This window comes from Esox lucius, chromosome 17, assembly GCF_011004845.1.
Source record: "Esox lucius isolate fEsoLuc1 chromosome 17, fEsoLuc1.pri, whole genome shotgun sequence".
Classification (NCBI taxonomy): domain Eukaryota; kingdom Metazoa; phylum Chordata; class Actinopteri; order Esociformes; family Esocidae; genus Esox; species Esox lucius.
In genome coordinates, this window is record NC_047585.1 from 28,505,059 (window position 1) to 28,513,037 (window position 7,979).

The following is a 7,979-nucleotide window of genomic DNA, read 5'->3' on the forward strand; positions in this document are numbered from 1 at the left end:
CAGGTTTAACACTCAAAAGGAATGTGAAAGTGAGGATCTTAATTGCGATCAGACGTGTGTGTGCGTATTTCATCTGCACTGAGCGACACGCATTAATGAGAGTGACACATTCCCAGAAAAACAGCCAGGGAAACAGCCTGACTACCACTGTGTATAGACTATTATCATCTGGGTGATTTATTTAGCCTGGTCAGCCTGATGTGTGTCAATCTGTTTTGTTTGCAGCACAGGTCCAGTCAGGCTTCCAACCAACTAATATACTGTATTGAGAAAATGACCATGTTAAATGTTAAAAGAGGACCTCAGCTTTCACTGTTGTCATGAGTTCAGTGGGGGGACCATCACATGGGGGGCAGTTTGTGGGGATTAGTCAGACAGAGGTCAGTCTGTGTGGTCAGATGTGTGGTCAGATGTGAGGACTGTTGTCCGGTCCTGCCCTGGAGCATCACTGCTGCTGTGAGCTGATGGACATGGCATCATTGGTCAAAGATGTCCGCAGTCATCATCAAAGACAAAGCAGCCATTCACCCACACCATTATTATCACCCTCATTCCGTGTGTGTGTGTGTGTGTGTGTGTGCATTGTCATGTCACGTTGACACATGGATGCAGTCATTAAGAACTATTGCATTACTTTCTAGTTGACCGAATTATAGAACAGAAATTGACTAGAAATCGATTCGCTTGTTGAATTGACAGTGAGTGTTATGACACCGTTACACCGTTTCCCATGCTGTGTCACGTTTGTCACTACCCTCCACTATGCTAAACAGCGGTACGGGTTCTGCAAGTTGGCTGTTTGATTACAGTTCCCGTATGCAAAGCTATGCATCTGTGCCGTGCCTCGCGGCATAGAGACCTAACTGCCTGTTAACGGCTGACTCTCACCAAGCAGTCGGCCCTGTTCCCTGACTCTTCAAAGGTAGAAACAGACTGGTTCTACAGTGCACCGGTTAGTATTAATTCCCTTCACCATTTCCCCCACATTTTGTTAAGTTACAGCCTTATTCTAAAATGGCCCAAATTGATTTCTTCCCTCATCAGCCTACACACAATACCCATTAACGACAAACGCAAAAACTGGAGTCCACCTGTGATGAATTCAATGGATTGAACATGATTTGGAAATGCACACAACTGTCTAAATAACGTCCCACAGTTGATATTGCATGTCAGAGGAAAGTCATGATGTCAAAAGAATTGTACATAGCGCTCCAAGACAGGCACAAATCTGGAGAAGGGTATCAAAAACATTTCAGCAGCATAGAAGTTCCCAGAAGAACTCAGTGGCCTTGATCATTCTTAAATGGAAGAAATTTGGAATCACCAACACTATTTCAAGAGCTGGCCAAACTGATCAGTTGGGGTAGAAGGGCCTTGGTCATGGAGGTGAACAAGAACCCGGTAGTGACTCTGACAGACCCCCAGAGTTCCAGTGTGGATACGGTAGAACCTTCCAGAAGCACAATAATCTCAGCACACCACCAATCATGCCTTTTTGGTTGAATGGCCAGACAGAAGCCACTCCTCAATTAAAGGCACGTGACAGCCCAGAGTTTGCCAAAAGGACAAGATTCTCTGGTCTGATGAAACTAAGACTGAACTCTTTGGCCTGAATGCCAAGGGTCATGTCTGGAGGAAACCAGGCTGCATTCATCACCTGGCCAATACCATCCTTATGGTAAAGCATGGTGGTTGAAATGGTATAAAAGAGTCTTCTTTTCCTGGATAAGTCTACCTATAGACTTATAAAATAATGTTTCCAGTCACTTGCAGAATGTACATAAGACTTCATCTCTGTGGTGAACTGTGAAATCAGTACATTAGAAACAGATTTTTTTTATTGATATATTGAGAAAAGGTTACAAAACAAGAATTCAAGTTTTCTTAATTGTGCATGTTTATGTTTAAATGATGTTAAGAAAATATGAATTGAGAAAGTTAATAGCAGTTTAACTTCCCAAACCAGAATCTCTGAAAGGCCGGGCAATGCATTGAGCCCTACTATTTCCTGTCATATAACCTGTTTCAGTTTTTCTTCAACCTCTGACACATCGCAGATTAACAGTTACTGGCAGCTTTGCCCAAGAATACAAATGACTTGAAATTCAGGTTGAGTGTGATACTGCCATTAGGTGGCATTGACCTGTGTACTGCTGAGATAAACAACAAGAAAATCAAAACTTAGCAGAAGGAGAATTCCCAAAACAAACTTCAGTACCATGGAAGTTTGTGGTTCAGAAATAAGGAAGTAGATGACAGAAAATGTTTTGCATTTAAACTCTGAAAAGACCCCAGAAATAAAGAGATTTGTTTTCAGATTTTTATTGAAAAAGGATGCTAATCCATGCTTTTGTTACTTCAAAATGATTTAATTGCTCTTCTGTCTGGTTTCTCTGATAAGACAGTAAATAAACAATATTCTTCCACATGGTCACAGGCCCTCACAACTCTAACAGAGATTTGAGTGTTTTTCAACAATGGCTATATTTTTCTCCCATAAAGGCACCCGTTTTATTGCTGCAGTATCCACAGTGGCTCCCAGCTCAGCCGTGGAAGTCTGGAAGTCCTTTGGAATTGCCAAAGGGGGTGAATACTTATGCTATTAGTATATGCAAAAAATATCTGATTTACATTTGCAATTAATTTGGAACAATTTGCATTTTCTTTTCTTTTCTTTTTCACTTTGACATTATGGGCTTTTTGTGTTGATCAGAGTGAAAAAAAAATCTAAATTAAATGTTTTTTGATTCAATGTTGTTACATTATGAAATGTGTAAGAGTCCAAGTCTGAGAGCCACTGTAGCACTGGAATACATCTAAAACGCAGAGTGGCAGGAAGAAGTGTGTTCGAACTGTGTGTTTGAGTTTAATATTTGAATCTGTAGTTCTGTGCTAGTTACTCAGTCATACGCTCTACAACATGAGCGGTCTGTCTCGTGTTGTAGAGCGTATTAAGTGAGTGTTTAAAATCAACAGTAGTGCAGGGGAAGGAGAGTGTGATCTCACCACCTGTCTGTGAGTTAGTTACTTCTGCTTTGCAATGTTCTGTGAACACACCACCCCTGCTACTCATTATGTACACAGGCAAGGCCGGTAGCAAACCACTCTCTAATTATGGATCTTTACTGGGATTTGACCCAAATAATGCACTGTGGAAATACACCTTACCGTACATTAGACAACCTATATTTGTCTATATTTGTCTGATTGGCAGTTTCTTTTTAACTCTCACTGGATTGTCATTGACACATTCCAGGTAATTGCATTTGGAGGATAGACATATACAAAACTGGAATGTTGCCCATGATCAGTTATTAAATGTTGATATATTAAAATTTAGCTGAGACCACTGTTTTCTCCAGCACCTTTGGTATTATTTTTGTTTAATGAAGCCAGGAGAGGAAAGTCCAGCATTGTAGTAACAATAATAATTGCATTATCTTATATTCTATCACACAGGCAAGCATGTCTAATTGAGAAGTGGTACTTTCAACAGGTCCATAGTCCAGCTTCTACTTGAATCATCTGGTCCATCATCAGATCCTTCAACCCTTGCATCAATCCATCCATACATTTTTACTTAAGGCTTTTTTTTTGTCATAGGACTAGCCAACCTCTTGCTAGTCATGCTCAAATTCAGCAGCACAAAGTCAGTGTGCAACAATCACTCCAAAGACCTTGTGATGAGTTCCTGAAAAGTTCTGTTCATTTATGGATCTTTATCATTTCATCAGTTTGAAAAGGTGAACAATCACATGTTTGTTGTTGCGTGAGACTCTAATGCCACTGGGGTCCTGCATCTGGTGCGAAAAACACATTTAATAAAATATTATGAAAAACTCTTTATAACACATACAAACACACAAACATTAAGAAAGAGTTTTGTTCTTCATCATATAGGCCCATTTATAACCCCATTAAGCCGTAACAAAACTAAAAAGCAATTTTACAAATGTTTTGGGAACCGATGGGGCCGAATGTGTAATCCAGTCCCATGTGTTGGTTCAGTTACCAGTAACTCTAAACTGAATTAACTTTGTTAAATATTCTCATTATTTGCAGAGTTAGACATGCTTTGTTTCTGTGAAGTTGAATAACTCCTGATCTTTAAATTTGTCCATAACTCAGTTACATGCATCTTAAATGATCAAGCCATGTAACCAAGCTGTAAAAAGCTTGTAAAATATGTTTACTATTCAAAGTAAATGATATACAAATTTACTACACTATGGAAATTTGACCTAATTAATATATATTCCGATTTTAGAAAGCATTTGTAAAAGGCAAAACAGAGTATGAACAAATGCAGGGGGAGTCACTGAGAAGGTCTTTGTCCGAAACCTGGACACAGAGGCCTCTGGGACATGACCAATGTTGTGACCCACAGAGGAATGACCAGTCTAAGAGTCTGATTTGTGTGTCTGACCCCAAACCCCCCTCACCACCATATTTTCACAGCTAAACATCTGATTCTACTACCACCATGTGTATAGACATCTACTGAGCTCTGCTCTATCTCAAGACAGGATGTTTGAACAGCTTCTGCCGTATAACAAACTGTGCTCTGACTGACAGACCAAGGGCAAAACAGCAGTCAAACAAGACATATGTTACATTGGACGCATAGAGCTTTGAATGTGCACTCATCAGCAAGCCGGACAAGCAACCATACATTTGCCAGGATCATTTCCACAAATTAGGTTACATTGTCACTCCCATTAGCTTCAATTGTTTCAACTCAAGAGATGTCACAGTTTGAGGAGATGATGAAATGCTGTAAGAAGTCACTATGTCACAGGGGAACAGAGGAGGAGGAAGTGGGTCAGTGAGAGGACATTGACGACATTGAGACCACACAGTGCCTGTCCTCTCTATGGCTGTCCCCTGCTTGTCCCCTCTACACAGCTTGTCTGGGTCTGGAATGGCCCCTTTGTTGGAGATTGGAGACTGTTGTTGGGCCTTCTCTATGGAAGCGTAGAGGGGACAGCTTGTGACATGACCATGCTGTGGTTCACTGTGGTCCGTGACAGAAAGACAACTTATTAAGGTCACTGTTCTGACCTCAGCTTCCTGCCTTCCAGAATGACCCATTGTGCTGCTTGAAGCAGGCTGACATCATCACTGCCGTTTGCCCACTCTGTGCCATACCAGCCGATCCAAGACCTGTAGAGTCAGCGGATCCAGCATTTGTGTTTAGTCTAACATGACTAAAATCGTCACACAGACCGTACATGAGAAGCACAGTTAGAACCACAGTTTCAACTTTAAGCTCTCCAGATCTGGGATCCAGGATTATCACACATCCCCGTGGTGCTTCTCCATCACACAGCTCGAACATCCTCCTCTCCTCTTTGCTTGTCACAGAGCTGGCTTTGTGTCCGTTCTCAGAGCCTGCCCTTATCTCTCCAGACCTTGGGTTCATCTGACCACGCTCCACTCCCCCAGTCCAAGACATTTCCAGTGTCTGGTCACATTCGTAGAGCGGCTGTTAATTCTCTCCATCCCAGGCTTTAATATTCTAATCACATGAGCCTGTTTTAGCCAGACATGTACGTTTTTAGATTGGGGTCCAGGACTATGCAGTCTGTTGTTTGGTCCAAAGTAGCCTGTGGGCAGATTAATCAGCACTCAGCAGACTTTCAGCTTTTCTCACTAGTCCAAGAGTGAATGGTTGTATTATGCCCAAAATGACTGATTTAACACTGGGTGGATGATCTATCTGTGTCAAGAGACACATGCCGTCTATTATGTGTTGATGTTACATTGAATGTGCTTTAAAATATATGGCATAGAGCTGCATATGTTTACAAGTAGTGTGGTCAGTGGTGGTTTTCTCCCTCTGCCTCAATCACCCTCAAAAATATAACCAGGTAAAATGTAGCCTATATTAACATTTTACAATCTGCCATAATGGTAGATATTGGGGGTTTTCCTCATAATTCTGTAATGATTTTTATGTGAAACTGAATGACGATTATTTTGTAAGGCACGGCTATGACAGTTTTAGGTGAACACAGGCACAAAAGACAGAGAAGACCGTTAATACCTCTGTATTAAGGCATGTCGTGTGCAGAAAGTCACAAAGCTACCAACAGAATGAACAAGTCTATCTTTTTTCACTAGAGAGTGTTTGGCACATTAATCTGCAGATGTGGACAAACATGCATGTTAACTTTTTTGTACTTATGACATTGGTTTTCTCTACCAATGTACTGCTTATTTATTATCTCTAAATATTCATTTCAATGAACAATAAGATAATTAAGAATCATTGACATAACCATCTAAAATCAAAAAACGGAATGTTATATAATGTCCCCAATAAAATAATGGAAATAAAGGTTTTAGCGTTTGGTAGCCTCATGGAAAAACCGAAAATTGTATTCAGAGCGTTGATTTCAAATAAGAGATTGATAGACTGCTGATGTTTTTAGTGGTATGGTGGGTATAATAATTGTAGAACATATTGCGGAACCCAAATCTACAAGCTCTGCTGTGAATAACAGATGAGAACTAGAAAGGTGAGAGAATGTATTCTTTGCGAGGATTCTGGTGACTGTTTGTGTCTATTTGTGTTTGGTGGTGATGGTGTGTCTCTCTAAAAACTATTTCCTACAGTTGCATCCTTTCCTGTTTGGGCACATACACACAGAGCTCTGGGCTTCTGAATAGGTCTTCCATGAATTGAATGCTCATTCACACACACAAACAGCCAGCTTTTTACAGCCAGCGGATGATGGAATGCACAGATCTTCTCTCCTTATGTATTTATTCTACCATGCTTTGATTGAGGAACTCTCTGTAACGTATTACCTCAGCGGATCACTGTACTTAACAAAATGTATTCATACATGTAAGACTGTCACTTCCTACTGTGGGCAAAGGCCATTATGCCTTGATACTGTTTGGGCCAACTGCATTCTATAGGCTTCTAGTAGCTAACAAACAAAAATATAGACTACAGTAAGATGCAGTATGTTCCACTCGTGTCTAACTATTGTCTATTGCCTGATAGTCTTACTGTGGTCTAATATTTTTTTTCCATTCTGCTCTATTGTTTTTTTTCCTTCTCTTTTTCCGATGCTTGGATGCAGACGTCATGTTTGTGGCTGGCAGCAGCCCTGCTCTGCCCTGAGAACGTGACTGCTAGGGGTTTCTGAAAAGAGGCCCACACCTCAGTCACTTAACTACGGTCAAATATGCTTAGGCTCAGACAGGCCACACAACACACAAATAATAACATGCACACACACGCACGCATTCACACGACAGTGGCGTTTCTAGAAGATTTTACATGGGGTCACAGAAGGGTGGCGAGTTGAAATTCAAAGGTGGCATATCATTCTATTGTTGGTTATGTCCACTTAATTTATATACATCTAGCTACTGATAATGGACAGTGTAATGTCTAGCTAATAAATGTCATACATGTTCTACACTTTGATGTTTATGTGTTCAAAGTGTGGTATGAGTCTTTCGAGTTTGCAAAATCTCTATGAGTGTTGGGAGTTCTCCAAGTATTATATATGCAACTTACAAATTGAGAGAAAAGATGCAGTATTTTACTTGGACACATTGTTTATATTTTTGTGCAGCAGTACCTTCTTTCATTACTGCTAGGCTAGCCTTGTGCGATCCTGACTGCTCTGTTGCATATAGAGTGCCATGGACCCACACCCGGTGTTATCCCAGGAAGGAAGGGGGAGCAGCACCTTGACGGGTGCAGGTGGACTCTGAGACTCAACCATTTTACGGGGAAGGGGGGACTCGAAGAAATTTGAACGGGTTACCATAGAGATTAACAACAAAATATAAAACTATTCAATAAAAGTAAGAATATATTACAGCAGACACTCCTAATAACTGGGGTAGCGAGTGGGGCGGCATGACATTTTTGTAGGGTGGCAGCTGAAACCCTTTGCCCCCCCTGGGGGTTTCGCCAGTGGCACACGCATGCACACGGTTACTGTATACAA